The sequence below is a fragment of the Pezoporus flaviventris genome, unplaced genomic scaffold (assembly GCF_033815535.1).
Source record: "Pezoporus flaviventris isolate CSIRO_AGI_PZ_B2104156 unplaced genomic scaffold, CSIRO_AGI_Pfla_v1 ptg000002l, whole genome shotgun sequence".
Lineage (NCBI taxonomy): Eukaryota > Metazoa > Chordata > Aves > Psittaciformes > Psittacidae > Pezoporus > Pezoporus flaviventris.
Genome location: NW_026892550.1, coordinates 64,766,428 through 64,786,591, shown reverse-complemented (window position 1 = coordinate 64,786,591; position 20,164 = coordinate 64,766,428). Strand labels below are relative to the sequence as shown.

Below are 20,164 nucleotides of genomic sequence, written 5' to 3'. Positions count from 1 at the left end.
CCCGCAGGTGCTTCTACCTCCCGTTACAGGAGTAGGTGATAGAGCAGATGGACAAAGTTGAGGCTGAAGCTTTTCTGAAAAGATCTCATCCTAGGCCAGCCCTGATGTGACTGCAAATCACAGTGTGGCTCTCTGTTCTGATCCCAGTGTTTTCCTTTTTGTTCCTAACCATGTAAGAGGGAAAAACCCAGTCTTCACTCCCTGTGATAGATCAGCACCAAGAGCACCAGAGTGTGGAGATGAGTACCCATACCATTACATTTCTGAGGCTGTTTAGGTTCTTGAAAAGCTGCAGTCGGTACTGTGCAAGCATTCAGTTTGCAGCTCATATCCTGCACTTCAGAGATTGTAATGGATCCACTAAAAATGATAGATCAGAGCACTGCCTGGTGCCCAGTTTCATAGGTTCTTCTGTATCTATTAGTTGCTAGTTATTTGGCAGGAGTAGTTTATCCCTGCTAATGCCCCAAACATAGCAGTTTGTATCTGATAAAAATTGGAAAGAGGAAAACAAAATGCAAGACTTTTAGTAAAACGGAAGAAAGCGTAAAAATTAAGCATTTTATAAGCATGTAGGGGAACAGAAATTCAAAGATTGGTGTGAAGAGCAGGAGGAAGGGCTGCAGGAGCAAAGAAGTAAGGAGGATACTTTAGAGGTAGGAGAGGGGGAGTATCTTATTTCAGGCATCTGTCTAGAAAGTGATCAGCAGATGGAAGGTTCGTAACATCTGGCATTTAAAGAAAACGTCAATATTTAACAGGATTTCCTCTGCCTTTCAAAATATTGATTTTTGAAAATAAACAGCCTCTAAAGAGCACGTACATACATAAGAAAACCCCTCAAAAGCAAGCTAGCTACAGTGCTGGGTCTTGGCACAACACACAGCTGTCTCTAATGTGGCTACCACCTGCCCCAAGGGTAGATTTAAACCTTAAAGACTAGAAATTGAGAAACAGTTGTCCTCAGCTGATCAGGTCATATGACTTCCATGATTCAATCTATCCCTTAAAGTCCATCTGTAATTCCCATGGGCCATGGGCAGAATATGCGTTACATGCATCAGAAAATCCAGTACGGGGCTTGTCTGTCAGGGCTACAAGCAGAAAGCAGCCTCTCACATTCTCCACTTTGGATTTTAACGCAGCTGAAATGAGCAGGATGTCCTACATTTGCATGCACCTGCTACAAACACATCATGCCTCCTGCTCCTGTCACAAGCAACAGGGCAGAAATGGAGCACATGCTGCTGCTGCTCCATAGCGCTCATGGGCCTGTATTTCCTGCCTTTCCCTGGTCAGGCAGAAAGGAGCAGAACTGCAAAAAGCTGTTTTGCTAAAAAAGACGTATTTAGTGTGGTCCATAGCTCACCTGTGCTTACACGAGCTCTCTAGGCTGGGTTGGTTACTCTCCTGAAACTATTATATACTTAGATACATAAAAATATTTATCAGATCAGGGACCAGAAAAAAAAATCCCAGCAGGGTATATTTATCTATTCTTATAGTAATTATATGTTTCTACATATGTTTCTACATGTACATGTTTCTCCGATCTCAGTGATTCTGTAATATAGAGAGATATTTTAGAAAAAAGTTGCACTCTTTTAGCAGAATACAACAACGAATCTGATCTCTCCAGTTTCCAAACAAGACAAAATCTCCATCCGCTCAAGCCTGTTAAATCAGTTATGACTATGACCAGAACTGGCACTTTATTCCTATAAACAAGGTTCTAACGATCTATGCTGCTATCTTGGAAATTAATCATAAATACCTTTTAAAACAGAGTACAGACATTTTAGTTATATTCTTTTTCCATAGCAACTTCTAAATCAAGTGTTGCTTCCACATGTTAAGTCAGTGTGGCCAAAACCACCACATGTGGATTAATGTGGATGTTAAAGAGAGAACAATATCTGAGGAAAATGCTTTCTCTTTCAGAAGGGGAATTTCTTTTTCTGTTCCTTTCATTAATCAGAAGTATATGCTTCTTCCAAATTGAAAAAACATGTGCATAGAAAAAATATAACAGGAAACTTGGAGGAAAGAGCCACAACAGGAGGTCATCATTAAAAAATTCTAAGTTTAGAGCTGTAGAAGGCCGGGAAGTGTCATTCACCCCTTAGGCCCTGGTAACAAAGCTACAGTTGGGCTGGAAAAATCTCAGTCATAAACAAATTTCTGTACATGCCTGAAGGGACAGTTAAATGAAATCTGTACCATGTAGCCAAAACTGTAAATTAAATTCTAAACAATCATGCCCCAAAAGAGTCAACAACCTTAGTCCAGAGAAAAGCCAGCTTATTCTATGCACTCTGAGAGCTACTCAGATGTCCCAAATTCCATCTAAGCCCCCGAGCCTAGTGTTTCCTTTTCACTAAATGTTTTTGAAAGCCTGAAGCTAGCCAAGAGAAAACACCAAGCACAAAGACTCATGTACAATTCTGGCCACATTAATAAGCCCTAAATGAAAAGTCTTTTCCCTTCCAAATTTTTTCCCCCGAGTTTTTTTACCCAAAGCTTTACCAACAGGGGCTTTGATATCTCTGCCTAGAAATTAATTATTAAAAATTAAGAGATAGACACTGTCATCCCTCAAGGTCTTAGGCTTTCCTTGTAAGCAAAAAAAAAAAAAAAAAGGAAACAAATCCTTGCAGAGTACAGTGTACAAAAGCCCCAGTAGTGTATAGTTCACTGGAGCAAGGGTAGTTTATTCACAGGTTGCAAGCTTGTATCCCCAGAAGAACGTGTGATGAGTAAATGAACATGGGCCAGCTGAACTGTTTCTTTCTACTTAGCAACTTATCTTCTATGTAATTTCTTTCATTTCAAAAATCTTTCTTTGAAAAGTGATGTGGAACTAACGCAGCAGCTGCAGAACACTGCTGCTGCATACCTGGTTGATTGCACGGGCAGCTCTAGAAAGCAACTGAGGAAGACCAGAGAGCCTGTCTCCTCTCCTAAAAAAAATTGCCAGAATATGTCTGAATGAATAGCTGACCACTAGGAATGGTTGAGCACTGGAGATCACTTTTGAAGATGATTTGAGTAATTTACAAAACCTCACTGCTGCAGCCAAACAAGCTATTTGTAAAAGGCTAGACAAAGAATTTCTTTTGGATTTCTTTCAAAGTTTCTCAGCAGCTGGCCATATACAGAGCTGCTTACACTGAAGATGTATGATTTCTTTCTATGCATTATCTAACACAGTTCTCTAAATTCCAATGTTAGGCAATTTATTCTAATTTATTATCTAATTTTACAGCATTAAAACCAACGACATCATCTTCAGGTTTATTAATTTGACTACATGTTCTGCTCTCCCCCTTCTCTCTTAATGACCTGGAGCTGTGAATAGGCTGTTGTTCTGCCACTACTGGCTATGAATGGCCTGTTAGCATTCAAAGTTAGTGCAGGCACTGGTTGTTTGGCATCCCTGAATTTATGCCCATCTGTCAAAGTGGTTTTGTTCCCACTCAAACAGTCATATGTCGGCTGCAAGAGAGTATGGGCACCAGGTGTAAGTTTAGAGTAGATGCAGCTAGAGTGTTAAAAAGAAAAAAAAAAAAGGAGCAAAAAAAAGTTTTGCTTTGCAAGAAGCCTCTTCTGATAGGAAGTAATCAAAACATATGGAGATTACAGACTCAGATTTGTTGACACTTTGAGGCATTATGCCACAAACAAACGCTTTTATCCTTAAAATGTTTCATTGCTTGAAATTTACATTTGAAAAGCCTAATTAAAGGACAATGTCGTCCCCCACAGAAAATAAGCAACCTCCACAAATTCAGTGGATATCCTTTGAAGTAAGCTGAAAAAGCTTACCCTTACATAAGACTTCATTTTGTTAGTGGTGGGCTGGTGTTTCTTGTTCCTTTAAGCGAGTTACAGGCATTCAAACAAGCAGAGGCTAGGGAAAGTTGTCCCATGAAGAAAAGAAAAAGCAAGTTCTGCTTTTTGGGAACACCATATTCTTTATTCTGATCACATTTTCTGTTCAGAAGAAGAAAAAAAAAAACGTTTACTCCTTTGACAATAAGCAAAGAGAGATTTCTCTAAAACCGTGGGCCACATTTAGAGATTAAGGGCATGGGCATATGTGGTTAGACACTCAGTATCTTGTTTAGTTCTAAGGATTTCTAGGAGATTAAACCTAATAGGAAGTACCCGAGTCTGAGCTCTGACAGAAAACTCTAAATTTTCTCCCTCTTTAGTTATTTCAATAGGAAAAACTTCCTTCCATATCCTACATTCAGGATACCCTCTAATAAGAGAAGGCTCACCTGTTAAACATGCTGAGAGAAGTTGGAAGAGAAACAGAAGGGCAATGGGACTTAGCTGAATAGGATGGGGGAAAAAAACTGTGTAAGGGTAAGTGTAAGGGTAGCACCCTTCAGTTGTACCTTTGGTATGCAGAAAGGAGAAGGTCCTTTATTGTTCCAAAAGGACACAGGAGTTAAAAACATTACCAGGTAATTTAGCTCCAGCATCTGGACCCTTCATGATTGATAACGCCCTGAAGCATGAGAGTGATATCCTTCACAGTTCATATTATGTCCAGCAAACATTGGGTAGTGATAATTTAGGCAGCTGGCCTCACAACTGGTTTAATCTTTCTTCCCATCTGTGCTTACTGGAATCTCCAGTTTTCTCTTATTCTGTTACAGCAAGCGGCAGTGAAAATGATGTGAAGATGACAGCACCTCAATAGGTCAGGTGCTGTGCATCAGGCAGTTTGGAAGGTGATCAGGCTCCTCACTGAGCAGCCAGGCATGACACAGAAGTGTTAGAAAAGCCTCCTAAGACAACTCTGCACAGGTCTGTGAAACAGGTCTGGCACAAAGCTCCTATCTGGTGTGCAACATAGACATAACTCTAGGAGTCTGGGTGCACCCTTGGGGCTTACAGACCAAACAGAGCCTGGGTGTCTTCACCAAGACAGCCCTTAGGGACAATCTGTCTGATGTAGCATGTGTTACTTGGATAACATATGTCATGGTTCTTTGTCCTGCAATAAATTGATCTAGAACTCTGCCATTAAATATTGGAAAAGGGAAAGGAGTACTAAAGGAGTGCCCTCTTTGACTTCAGGGTGAAGAATGGGTGAAAGCATCACTGAGATACTGGACCATACTCCCATTAAGGCAGCAGATCCAGATACAAAACGTCAGATTTGCAAGACAGCTTTGTGTATAACTAGGTATCAAGCATAAAAAAAGGAATCTCAATAAAACCTTGTGGTAAAGCTGTAAGGAAAAATACAGCAAGCAAACATTTTTCTCCCCACATAGAGGTAACTTACAAGCTAACGAGCCAGAAACAGATGTTTGGTATCTTACTTTCAGAATCAGCAGCTCCCTAAAATGATTCCTGAGTTTTGTCATCTTTGGTGCTCTGCTCAAAGCCAACCATTTAGAGGCAGAAATAGTTCTGACAGTACTATGCTGGCTGGTGCTTCCAGCTATGCTCTCTTGCCTGCAATTAAAACACTACGCTTTATATCCTTGTGATAAACAGGAATAAAATTTTTTTTCTTGGCATCCAAACAGTTACTTGCTTCAGACTTTTATGAGAGTTTTAGATATTGCTTAAGAAAACAGGAAATGGAAAAAAGGTAAATAAAATAGAGGTGTTGGAACAATCCCATACTGTCCTCCTTTCATTCTCATGATGGTCAGCTGCCGAGGGGTGCCAAACACTTTCAGTTATGTTAATACAAATCAGAATCATATTAAGGTGCAATTCCCAACTGTAGCTCACACATTAAGATTCCTGAACAAAAACGTGGACAGATGACTCTGAAGTATGTTGGAAAAAGAGGGGGAGAGAGAGGGGCCAGAGAATGTAATTCTTTCACAGTAAGTGGAAGCATTTCTGGATGAAATAGTACTAGCAGTACTTATTAAATTTCATAACAGGATGTTCTCAGCTCAAATATCTTCCTTAGGTCTTGATTTTGTAACTGGCAGTGGCAGAGCAAAACCACTATGAGACCAGATAAATGTCAAAGTTTTACTTACTTTAAATTGCTTTTTCCCTCTAGCATTGCTGCCCCAGACTCTTCGTATTCCTGAGGTTCAGGCACACTCCTACATATCTCACCTCAAGTCACTTCTACTTGTCAGATTCCTGCGTTAGCAGTTCTTAAAATAGCCTTGCAATTTAAATGTAGTTATCTTGTGGGTGTCTGTCCATCTATCCTTGGTCCCTGCCCCTCCCCCGTGCAAAAAAAACCTCTTCCATCCTCTGAGTTTACAGAGAAGGTAGGAGAATCACCTCCACTTTGCACATCAATTAGCTCTAATAAACTGGCATACAATTCTCAGCTTTGTGATAAACCCTTCACAGACAGAGGTTCAGGGCTAGACCTTTTATCTTTTATTGACCAAATCCCCCTTTGAGACTACTCAGGTGCAAACACCAGATGGGTCCCCACCTTCTCTCCAGCACACACTAACCCAGTTAGGAAGGGTTGGAGCCTTCCTTTACTAAAGCAACAGAGCACTATTGCTTGCTTTGGATATGCTAATATTTCCTGGGCCTCCTCCAAACTGTCTCCCTGCCCAGACAGATTGTTAATGACTATTCCCAGAACTGCCTAAGCCTTTAACAGGTTGGTAACTCATTAGGAGGAACAATGTCCCTTTTCCAAGGCAAGGAATAGTTCCAACATCAAAGTTCTGCCTTTCCATACATTAATCCTTGTGTTTCATGCAATCTGTTTGTTGGTGATCACACTTATGCATACCTACATGACTAATGCATATGACTCACTGATGAACATTGATTAAGATCAGACAGAGATAGTCAGACATTTCAGAGATAAGGGGTTTGGAATGACAACTGCCTAAATAAGGGAACAGGATCAGATCATTAGTCTGCTACGATTTACAACAGATATTGTTGTGACCACCTGCAGCGTGCTATTAGATTTTAATAAGGGTTTTTTTCAGGTTTTTCTTTTTCCTGCATTATCAATCTTGCACCGAGGTAATGCTACCTTACTCTCATTTTGGTTATTTTTTGTAGAGAAGCTTTCCTCACATTTGTTAGATGCACCAAAATAAAACAAAACAAAAAAAAAAGAAAAAAAAAAACACCAGAAAACATACAGTTTGATATTTAGCCTGAAAATTAGTAACACATATTAACATATGGGCACAAACAATATAAATATATGTCCAAACAAGTACACTTTACAATATATCCCATATGTGCATGTTTATACGTATACACACATGCAAAATCAAAGGCTGTTGTATTGTGAGAAGAAGTACAGACCATCTTTTACATCTTTTACATCAATAAGTTGGCACAACTTGGAATACTATTTGTTAAGTGTCCAGCTTAAAGGGTATAACATTCTTCCCCTCTGCTCTGCTCTGGCGAGAGCCCACCTGGAATACTGCATCCAGCTCTGGAGTCCTCAGCATAGGAAAGGCATCAGCCTATTGGAGCAGGTGCAGAGGAGAGCCACAGAAATGATCAGAGGGATGGAACACCTCTGCTATGAGGAAAGGCTGAGAGAATTTGGGTTATTCAGCCTGGAGAAGGAAGGCTCTGGGGAGAACTTATTGTGGCATTTCAATACTTAAAGGGGGCTTATAGGAAAGATAGGGAGAGATATGCAGAAATAGTACAAGGGGTAATGGTTTTAACTAAAAGAGGATAGGTTCAGACTAGATACAAGAGGGAAGGTTTTAACAATGAGAGTGGTGAAACACTGGAACAGGTTGCCCAGAGAGATGATAGATGCCCCATCCTTGGAAATATTCCAGGTCAGGCTAAACAGCTCTCTGAACAACCTGATCCAGTGGAAGATGTCCACTGGACATCTGGTCATTGTAGGGTCTCTTTGGACTAGATGACCTATAAAAGTCCCTTGCAACCCAAACTATTCTATGATTCCATGATTCTGACACCGGGCCCTACTGGCTGTGGCAGTTTAGCTTCCTACACTCAGTGCCAGTTCATTGCTAAGACCTGGTAAGAAGGAAGAGCTGGAAGGAGTCTTAGTGCAGGCTCCTCTCTCCTCTCCTTGGAAGCAGCATTTAAGCTGAAGGTCTTGCCCTTTACCATTGTAAGTGGCTGGTCTTGCACCTCTTTAATCCTTGACCCTTGCCCAGTGACTTCACTTTCTGGCTTTTCCTGGGACCTACCTTATCACCACGGACTTGCTAAGCAATCACTGAACAGAGGCTGATCTGAGTCATCATCTCTGATCATGGCCCTGATAGTGCTGACTCAACTTCAGGCCCCTGATTGATGTAGTAATTGCTCCTCACCTGTCACCCTCAGCACCCAGCTCATCTGCCTTCATGGAGCTGCCAGCGGTCCTTGCTCCCCACACTATTCAGCCAAAACATTCATTTGTTTTTAAATAGCAGCTGCTCCCAGGATCTGTCCAGGATCCTAAGCATACAGAGCTCTGCATTACCACTGCCGGTAGCAATGGGATGCTGGACAATCCTACAATTAGTTGCCAAATTAGGATGTCTATTTGAGGACCTCTCTACCTCTGACTTGTTCTGTGCTCACTCCACCTATTGCTTTTCCTTGGGAAGATCAAAGATTACTACATGATTTGGAGCACAAGCAGAACCTTAATTGTATTCCTGGCTCCTCATAATATTAAAAGTTTAAAGAAGATGTTAATTCTACAGCCCTTGCATACATTAGCTGCAGAAGTTCCTTCAGTGCAATTACAGAGAAAGCAGGTGTTTGGTGGTGAGCAGTTTTTCTCTTGTGTCCACTCAAGAAGGTATAATGGCAGCACATATCAAGCCTATTGATTGCAAATGCCAGCTACAGGCCTTACATGGAAACACATCTCAGCTCCCAACAGGTTAGGAGGAGCGTTATACAGCTGTAAGCCAACTGTGAGTCAAGTAGACTCATAGACAAGTAAAAGAGGCTTTGTTGTGTTTTTCTTCCCTTGAAACAGAATTACATTTCATGGATGGTGACATAGAGAAGAGCCTCTACAGAGCTCCTGTGGATGCCATCTACAGAATTCTAAGTTAAATCATTAATATTCATAGATCAGTGTTACTGCCAAAAGAAATAATTTTTACAACAAATTGAGCTTACTGCATGCTGAGCTGTCAAATCTCTACAGGATTTTGAAGCTCACAAGCTCCCTTTAAGCTCAAACTGAACCCAGAAAACAAAACTATCTTTTAACTTTAATGAACTTCCAGTGTTCTACCTTTTTTGCTCCTTTTCCAGACACACTAATCCTGTGGATTCAGCTTCTCAATTACTCTAGCTCACCATGAGTTTGAAGAGGATAGCCACTACTAAAACAATCAGGGACTATTCTGAAACAGTCCTTTCATATTTTCAGAGGTTTTAAACAGGTTTTTGGCAGACAGAAGACACAGAGATTACTTTGAGAATATACCGGTTTGTTCACTGCTCTTCATTTTTCATATTAAAAAAAAAAAGTCTTCTTGTTTTTTACTAGCAGAATTGTCTTGAACTAGGTAATCATTTCAGTAAAAAGACTTAAATCAGCTTTAGCCTAAGACAGCATGTATTTATTAAGTTTTACTTCAGTGAATTGCTTTTTAAGGCTTTGTTCTGTCCAGATGCAACTGTGATTTATTAGGCTGTTGTTCAAACCTGAGCAGTAAATGCTATAAAATATCACAGCATAAGTCACATGGTGGATTCCCTATATGTCAATTACCTGATCTTATCCAATAATACCAGAGCAATCCAGCTCTGAAGAAGCCATACTTCACTTTTCTCTAAGAAAGAGACGAACTGCAGAAATATGTTATTTGTTACACTGGAGGAAGAAGAATAACAAAAAGGGAGTAATTACCTATTACAGTTGATGTCTCAAATCAGGTTAGGTAAATTCTTTTTTCTTTCACCCAGAACTTTTTATTCTGCCTTTATACCTTAAAAATTAAGATTTTCCTTAGATGGAAATATTGTCATAGTCTCAAAGCTATGGCAAATTGCACTTCATGGTTATGGAAATCTGTGAAAACGTGCCTAAAATTCAATCCTTGCATGTGGATTTCTTTAGAACTACATTATAGGAAAGCTATTTTCTGAAAATATGAATATACTTCAAAGAAAAACTTCGATGCTAGTTCTCACACAGAAAATAATCTTTCAAAATAACCTGAGGTTCAAACACTTTGATGGATAAGACAGAATTTGAAGATGAACAATCTTTGAGCACAACAGTCCCCTGAAACCAGAGATCCTTTATTCATGTTCATCATCTGTATCAGACTTACTAGTGTGGGAGGGTAAGAATGTGGCCTTAAGTCAAAGCAGCTTCACTGACATGGCAACATTTTCATAATTGATCTGGCTGTGAAACTAAACTGGAATGCCACTGATCTATTTTCTTTGCAGGCTTACAAACCAGAGGGACAGGATTCCATGAAAGCTCACTGCCTAATTTGCTTTTGAACCAAATTGCAATTTGTAACAAAAGATTCTGGAGAACATCACAGGCATATTTGTGGCAGAGATTCATACTGTTGTAAATTAACGTGTTATTTGTTCTGCAAACCAAACATGAATCAAGTAGTGGTAGGTCACATTAATACTACTTTAAAAACAAATTGTGAATAGTCACCAAAAAACCTCCAAGTGTGTAGACCTGGATTTGTTCACTGCTTTATACCATCATTTCCAACAGCAGAGCAGCTCTCTGAAAGCTGCTATGACTCTCCATCAATAGCAGAGCTATGCTTTTCCTAGTCAAAACATACTAATTCTGTCTGCCTGGAATAAGTTTCTGCATCCTGCTGAGATCGACAGAGAAAAAGGTGTGTGGGATAAAGACATACTGCATATTTTTGTGCTTTGACTGCTTCTGTCTGATTCTCTTTTATGAATCAACCTCTGTGTGTATCCCACACCATTCCTCAGCACAGAGTGAGGAATTTGTGCTGCCCAGCACAGTTCGATATATTCCTGAGTATTAAAACAGGGCTACAGAACACATCTATTCAAGCACAGCACTGCATCCCCAAAAGAGTCATAATCTCAAGTAGTGCTATGCAGATTCAGATGTATTACCCCACAGGCTGGAGGATTGCCAGGCCTTGAGTGTACATCCCCTTCTGGATGTGACTGATAAAACCATGACCCCCCTAAAGCAGTCCCTGTTCCATGTCACACTGAAAGGACACTTATCAACAGTGTCCTTTCAATCAAAGTTGGATCTGTAATGCACACTGGTTAATTTATCAGGTTATTCTATCCTCTTTTTTCAATAGAAAATGGTTGTGAAGCACCACATCCAGCAAACCCTAAAGGGTGAAGGACAAGAGGGGGGAAAAAAAGGAAAGTAGCTAAGGCAGAAACATTTTCAGCTAACAGAGCTGTATCTGCAAGGGGGTACATGAGCTATAGCATGAGTCTCAGTAGAGTGGCTACATTGCATGATGCAGATATAGCTACATTACCTATTTTGTTACAATAAAATAAACTCCTGCATGCAAATATGCACATCTGTCTATATTATGTTCCCCAGGAATTAAATATTCTTTACTGTTCTTCATTATAATAGCACTGCATGTAAAAGCCAGGACTTCTACAAACAGAAAAATAATTGTCATTAATGATAATTTACCGGCTGGCCTGCATTCTCTTTCTGATTAGACCGAGAACTTTAATGTAAATGTCTATTTGTATTCTGCAAAGAATATTTTAATATTTGTGTTGTTTACAGCTAGGATAGGGAAACAGTTTATGGAGAGCAATTTGTTTAATTTAATTCTTCAGTTGCCCATGAATACACCACATTTGTCACTGAATTTATTTTGTGTTAAAAATCATTGCCGAAAAATATTAGACTATAAATTCATTTCCAAGCACTTGATTGCAGACAACTCAAATTCTACAGTCTAGAATTATGTACTGATCACATGGTATTACTTCTGAATATATTTCTACAGCTATTTATTACCAATCCAGAAGTTACACAAGCATTTTTCTGGACAAATGCACTTATCAGAACACATACGTAAAGTGAACTCAAGAACACTCAAACACAAACTTTTTAGAAAATATTCTCCTAAATGCACACATATTGACCAGTTCTCCTGAGAAAATCTTGCACCATTTCCTGCTGCACATTCAGTGATTTATTTTTACATATACTGCACACCGTCAAATGAAAAGGACAGACACAGGAATACATCGCTCAAGAGACTGGACAGAGATCAAGTTATGTTGAGTGGAAAAACTTATTTATGCATACTGTCACCCTTAATGAGAGCAGAAAGACTCCACTGATGTCTTTCAAAAAAAGAAAGTAAATGGCTCCACAAATAGAACAGTTTAGAGCCACTCTTCGGGATAATACAGAAGGGCAAGAGTTTACACAGTATTTGCTCAGTGCCTAATCTTTCCTTCTGCCCTCAAAGTGAAAGTGATTTCAAAAAACATGAGAGCTAGAATGATGCAGCTAACAAAGACCAAATTCCTAAAACCAAAAAAAACCATGCAGTATAACTGAAAATTTTTTCCATAGGCTAAAAAATGTTAATTAAAATAATAGACTAATCTTCCCATTAATGGGACTCACATGGGAGTATCTATCAGATCAGAAATCAGAAGCCTACATCTGAGATACTTTCCCTAAGGTTACATCATACTCTGTGGAGATAAGTAGACACTACAATGAGCTATGCATCTCACCCTAAAGTGAGATGCATGTATAACATATCAGATAATTTATGCCCATTAGATATGAGCACTTAGACTGTAGACATTGTAGATAAGATGAATTCTGCCCCATGTTAATAAGGAAAGTTGTGACTGCAAAAGCCCCACTATTAAGTACTCTTCAGCAAGTAGAAACACATTTCCTGGATCATTTTAAGGGGTTCTTTTTGCCTGCAAATGGAAACCTCCATGCCAGATAAAAGTAGATTCTTGTAAAATATTCAAATGGACTCAATAGGAAGAAGGCTTCTGATTTTTCTCAGAGTATAATCAACCTAATTAAAATTCAGAGGGACCTTTTATAACTTCTTCTCTATGAAATGATACAAACTTCTCCATTTATGGAAGAAGAGTTAATCCTCTAATGTAAAAAATGTGAAACAAGATGGTTTGGCACACATCTAATTTTGCTTGCATGCATTTCTTAACTCTGTTTCATCAGGCTTCTATTCTTTGTATAAATACTCAAGTTGCTACATAAGCAAATCTTGCACAAATAATGACTGTCATTAAACTGCTCATTTAAACAGTTGATTCAAGTGAAATATCAGGGTTCTCTAGTCTGCTAGATAAGCACTTGGGAAGTATTGCACTGTTATTTGACATGTTTCCTTTTTTAAAAAATCCTAAAGAATTCCACGACTTGCATGATAAGCAGCTTTACATTTTAAACTGGATGAGCATAGATACTGAAGTAAAGAAGAAATCTGTCTTTGAAAGAATAAACAACTCTGTTGATGCTTCATTGTCAACAGGCTTTCTTGAACAGAATGAAAATATTTTCTTGCTCTGGGTCACAAACAGATTTAAAATCTCACAGCGGTCAAAGCACAAAAAGAATGCAAGTTCAAGAAGCATGGAGTACCTTTGTAAAAGGAAAATCTATGAAGAAAGAATACTGTCTCAAAGTATTATTGCAAAGGAAATGATAGACTTGCATTTTTATCCACATGAATTCCCATCTAAGTCAATCCATAAATACTTTCATTGCTTAATTAAATAAAAGGACACATAACACTCATCAGTTGACAATCAAGATCTTCTCCCCCGCTGGTAGTGTGACCATGGTACTTAGGCACCTCTCTTTTGAAAGATGTGGAGACTGCAAAGGACTGCCTGTGATTAAATATTACGAAGAAATTCTTCACTATGAGGGTGGTGAGGCACTGGCACAAGTTATCCAGAGAAGCTGTGGCTGCCCCATCCCTGACAGTGTTCAAGGCCAGGATGGATGGGTCTTGGAGCAATCTCCTCTAGTGGAAGGTGTCTCTGCCCATGGCAAGTGGTTGGAACTGGGTGAGCTTTAAGGTCCCTTCCAACCCCAAAAACCATTTTATGGTTCGATGATTTACTGAGGTCTCATCTAAAATGCATACACTGAACAGAACATAGCGTTTCTAAAGTCAAGCTCATAGGCCTAGAGCAGAGTTTATATGCTGCCTTTCTTGGCAGGCCTCTCCATGACTAGGCAAAACAAATTCCGATTGCTTTGCTGGTGGTCTGGACTCCAGCAGGATTTTCTCATCAGCTGGGAGACTTTGGCCTCATGCCAAAGGTATCTCCACCCTTCCTTGGCTATCCTTCAAAGTAATCACTACCCAGAGACTCCCTATGTGATAAAAAGTGTTAAATGACAGCAAAGTGGAGCTGGATGAAGACTTTATGAGCAAATGGTAGGTAACACTGTCTATTAAACAAGATGCTACCATTTATGTTTGGAGGACAGTGGTCTTCAGCATTTGTTTCAGCAATAGAAAAAGTGAGAATAAGCCTAAAGAGAAAGAAGTGTTTGCACGGGAACAGTATGAACTGAGAGAAGACTCCAAAAGGACAAACTTAAAAATCAATCTCAGATTTCGGTTACTTTTGTTCATTTGCACACTGCAGGGTCACTGTAACTTGTTATCCTTTGCATATGTTTACATCACCAAGCAAGAGCTAAATGAGAAAGATGCAAATTTCAGCTAATTCTTAGCATGGAATGATCTTACTCTCACCTTTCATTAATTTACACCTGCAAATTGAGACAGGAGTTGCCCAACAAAAATTGAAGGAACCAGCCATGACTGTAACACCAGGAGTCCTACAAAACACAAGCAAAAAACCACCTGTAATGGTTGCAATAGTTAACAAACAAACCTTGAAGGGAAGAGCTCTTGTAGCTGGAAGGGAGGATTTGTGACTCACTACACAAAAAAAAAAAACAAAACAAAAAGAGTGTTTCTCAGTCCTCCACAATCCCCATTGTGTCAATCACTGAACATTCTTTGTGAAAATAATTCCTCCCTCAAGTTTGTTGCAGACTTTCTCCGCAAGATATCAATGATTTGGAGCAAAATAGTGAGACACAAAACATTGTTTGAAAAATATTAGCTCTAAATTAAAAAGCAGCTTGTCTGCCTCTTTTTGCCATTTCTCCTTTACAATCTGGGCTTTATGGCTGTACAACTGGACCAAAGACAGTGACATAAAGGTAACAATCTCAGAGTCCTTATGTAGGCTTCAACTGCATTGTAAAGTAAAGAGTAACAGTACAAGTTATGATGAGGAAATACTGCCTGTGGTGAAGCCTTTAAAGTTTTTGTCTTGCAAAACTAAATTTTTTTCCTCATGTAGCAAGCAGCTTTGTTCAGAAGGAAAACAATACTGACCTTTAGATGTGCTTATAAGCTGATTATGCATGAAGGAGGTATGGAGGTATTATCAATGGGCGAGTAACAAACTTGTACACAGCTGTACTGCTGTGTAGGACTAAATATCTGTATTTTGTATCTGAAAAAAAAGAAAAAAAAAAGCTTATTGAACATATTGAAGATCCCTAAAACATTGTTCAGCTTGGGGAACTGGAGGAAAAAGAGTAGGAAGGACTTTATATATCCTTTATGCATAACTTTTATGTGCAAAGTAGGACAGATGAAAGGATTTCAAGGAACACCACGTGCTGAGCACTTACATACAGAGGTGGTGAAATGTAGCCATTATTCACCCTCCAAGTAAATCATGTTAAGTACTAGCTATAATCCAGTACTGGTATCATTTAAGCATCATGGAAAAGATTCATTATTCTTTCTTTGGGTTTCACTCATATAAATTTTAGAAGTCATTTGCTATATATAACCAACTCTAGTAAAGCATCTCCTGCAGAGGTAAGTAAGCTCATCCTTCAAAGCAGAAAAATTCCCAGGTTTCTTTGCATTTGAATGGAATAGCTTTTTAAGATTTACTTAAATTCATTCCCCACTTTCCTTCTTCCCCAGCAAGTAATTTCTCAGAATTTGGCTGACTTAATTGGTCTCACCCTTGATTCTAGAGAAGCTCTGTTCAAGAGCGTTTATCCAGCAGTTGCAATATATAGACCACGATCCAGGCTCCACCTGATAGCTAGCCCAACTTCTAAGAGGCCTCAGTTGATTTCTGTTTCAAAGCAGAGATCAAATATTGTGGTATAGCTTGAAGAAAATTTCTTGATTAAAGCTTGGGAAGTGCGTAATGCCAAGGAGGCCACAAAGGCATGATAAGATCAAAATCAAGTTTACACAAAGAAGAATTGCTAAAATTGCTGCAAACTAAAATTCAAAAGATGAAGTAGGTGTAAAACAATGTAAGTTCATATTTTGCTTCTTTGGAAGCATTTCTTTTAATGAATAAGTTCACACAGTGCAGTGTAAATTCAAACATTTCAAAACAGTAAAATGTCATTTTTATCACTGTGCATACACAATGCCAAACAAAAGTCACTTTACATATCCTTGAATGCTCTGTTCCGTTGTGTAAAATATTCAGGTTAAGGGAACACAGGTACTGGAAGTTCTCATTTTGTTACTAGATGAAGGTGTCAATATTTAGAAAAAATGGATTAAACAAAACGCATCTCTCTTTACCAGCAAAAAAAACAATCTGTTCTGAAATTGGATAAATGCAGCATTTTAAAAATAAGAAAAATAAGTGAGAAGTCTCTTACACTAATCAAATAAGAACAGGGCTTTAATATTAAGGATTAATGTACATCCCTTTGTGTATGACTTACAGACAGTACAATTCAAGGCACAACTTTATTACAGTTAAATGGTAAAATAAATCTTGTTTATGAGAGTTTGTTGGAACCCTATTCTGAGTCATATATTGAGATATGCAAGTGCTTCCATGAAAGATTACCTTGCAGTAAGTATTCATCCTCCTGAAACATAAATTCTGCAAATTATTTTTAGATATGCTAAAATGTAGCTCATTCAGCAAAGAATGAGCAGTTTGAATAATGGAAAGGAGCGATGTGAAGAAAAAAAGTAGTGGGCCTTGCAAATTTGCAGATCATATAATTACAGTGAATCTGCCTGGTACTGTCTGTTCATACATTCTCTTGGCAAGACTATATCCTTGAAACACCACTTGTGAGCTTGAGGAGACAAGGCTGCATCTCCATGGCAGCTGCTAAAACAATGCTTCTACATAGAGAGACTATAGAACTTTTACTGGGTAAGTACATCCTTGACAATGATGGAAAGGTGTACCAATCAAAACCAAATAGTCAGTTTGTAACACGACACACAAAGTAGGAAGCTGCAACACCACTGGAGTTTTTATGAGAGTTCTCCAAACTGCAGTTTACTCCAAGTATCATTTGCAAACACTGAGCAAGGTACCATTCATAGCCAAGCAGGGTAGGCGGTTGCCCGGGGCTAATAATCTGTACTGATTTGGGCTAGGATAGGACTGATTTTCTTCATGGCAGCTTTTATGTGTTATCTGTTGGATTTGTGACCAAAACAGTGAAGTTTTTGCTATTACTGAGCAGTACTTGCAGAGCATCAAGGCCTTTCCTGCTTCTCACTCTGCCCCACCAGCATTTGACTGGGGGTGCAGAAGAAGTTGTGAAAAGATAAAACCAGGACAGCTGACTCCAGGGATATCCAACACCCTCTGATGTGCTGCTTGGCAATAAAAGCTATAAGGGAGAGGAGGAAGAAGGGGGAAACTTAGGATTTATGTAACCTGTTGCCCCAAGTAGCCCGAGGAGCCCTGCTTTCCTGGAAATGGCTAAAGCACCTGCCTGCCACTGGGAAGTACTGAATAAATTCCTTTTTTTGCTTACTTGCATGCATAACTTTTGCTTTACCTTTTGAACTGTCTTTATCTCAATCCACAGGTTTCCTCCGTTTTGCCTTTCCCATTCTTTTCCTCAACCCACTGTGTGGGGAGTTGAGCAAGCAGCTATCTGGGGCTTAGTTCCCCACCAGGGTTAAATCACATCATATAAGACTGAAGTCAATGAGATAACTGATAGTGGTTTTAAACAAAAGGGTAATACAATACAATCCTTTCAGTGCACCTCTTCTGGCATGCTTCAAAAAAATAAGCCCCTTGTAACAACTTTGATCAACAAGTATTGTTAGAGCATCCAAGCCAGAGCAACATGAATAGCAAACCATGTAAAACAGAAGGCAAAGGTACACTGATTACAACGGTCAAGGAGGAGGGAACAATAAAAATAAAAAGAAGTAGCTGTGACAGTAGTATGACATACAACCCAGAATTAGCTTTCATTGTACCGGCCTCTCTATAAACATTGCAGAAGAATTTTTCTACCTCATTTAAAATTGTCCAGTGACGAAGAGAAGAAACAAGCACAAGAGAAAGAAGCAAATAAATATTACAATTACATAGAAGCACAGAACATTTTTGTTATGCTAGTCAAGAAAGCCAAGCATGGAGATCAGGGTGGTAATTTCTAACTACTGAAAGGGAACGTATAGTGCCTCTCCTCAGAGTACCAGCACTACAACACCAATGTTAATGACTAGTCTGCAATTGCAAAGTAACAGTGTTTCAGTACCATGGCTGTTGCCACCTCCTATTTAAGAATTCCTGATAAACATGAGTTACAGCTGTACATTCCCACTCCTAACCACAGTTCTTGCCCGGAAGAGGCACCACTTCCAAATGTAAAGTGTCCGTAAATCAGAGATAATCCTTTTCAGACACAGGTATACCTTAACACCTAGGAGACAAATATACCAAGAACATAATATTAGAATGTGAACCCAAGCAACTTCTTTGGAAAGCCTTTAGCTTCCTATGAAACTTGTAGGAACTTCCTGACTTCTGCAGCCTTTGAGAGCCAGAGGATAAAACATGAAAGGAAATGGTACCTACATCTAATAGACTTTTTTAAGTTTCAATTATCTGCTTTGCCCCACTGTCTGGCCCCACTCCTCTGAAATGTAGGAGAGTAGTAGAATACTTCACAGCCATACTACTGAGCAGTTCTGGCTTCCAGAAGAAGGAGACTGAACACAGAAGTACTTAGAAGAAATTGTTCGTACCACAGGCTGACCATTAAACTCAACCAGGAGGATAGTAGCTGGCCTGATGCAAAACAACAGCAAAGACCATCTGAAAACCAGAGACAGCTGAGTGTCTGTGCCCATGAAAGTCCCTGAACATGCTGAGTTCACTGGTCACTAATCACGCTGTGTTTCAAGTCCGACTTGCCTGAGTGGTCATGGTGACCTTGAGATCTAAGTCCTGACATGGTTTCTACACTGCAGCGTCAGACAGTCTGTGCACACAGCTCCCTCACTAGTCAGGAAGAGCACAGATCTCAGCCCAGCAGGCCCCTACAAAGCATGGGAAGTCCCTGCAGTGTCTACTGTCATAGGCATCAATGCTAACACCTTAATCTACACTTCCCTTTCTCCAAAAAGACACTGGCAGAAAGTGAAGTTCCTACAAATGCCCTACAGCTCTCACTACCCATTCACTGATAATTCCAGACACAGCAGAACATCATAGAATCATAGAATAGTTAGGGTCAGAAAGGACCTTAAGATCATCTAGTTCCAACCCCCCTGCCATGGGCAGAGACACCTCACACTAAACCGTGTCACCCAAGGCTCTGTCCAATCCTTTCTGTGTTTCCAAAGGGTTGTATGATTAGCGGCAATTCTGCAATCCTACATGTGGGACACAGTTTAGCCAACAAGCAGGAAATGTTGTAAAAGTAAAGTAAGAGAATTATAATCATTGGGGTCTACAGGGAAACAGAGGAACTGCTCCATTTGAAGGCGGAAGCCAACACAAAAAGTCTTGCAGCACAGTCAGCCAAACTTAGTGAGGTGAGCATGTGTTTTCCACACTCTTTCCTCAAAGTACATGGAGATCCTGCCAGTAAAGCTCTAAACTGGTGCTGCATTTAAATACTACTGCAGCCTTTACTTCACCATAAACTTACCTCATCAAAGCTTTTTATATTAATGGGAATAAGGCCAGGTTTTACTGATGCAAATCCAGAAAAAGCACCACCGAAACCTATAGATACGCTGTTTCTGTTTGCACATGTAAATCGCATACTTGGTTAATAATCACCTGCTTACTTAAATAAAGACTTTAAGTCCACACAAAAGGAGGGCCAATTAAAAACTCCTCATAAGGAAAAAGGGGAAAAGGTAACACCTACGTAAAATAA

At 39.4% G+C, this 20,164-nt stretch overlaps 1 long non-coding RNA gene across 2 annotated transcripts in view; it reads right to left on the bottom strand.

Moving 5' to 3' along the window:
- Window positions 1–20,164, bottom strand: part of LOC133262875 (uncharacterized) — a 111,385-nt gene that overhangs the window by 57,276 nt on the left and 33,945 nt on the right. For both annotated transcript variants that reach the window (XR_009741411.1, XR_009741410.1), the window contains exon 2: window positions 3,826–3,993. This is a non-coding gene — a long non-coding RNA (uncharacterized LOC133262875). The remainder of the gene's footprint in view (window positions 1–3,825; window positions 3,994–20,164) is intronic.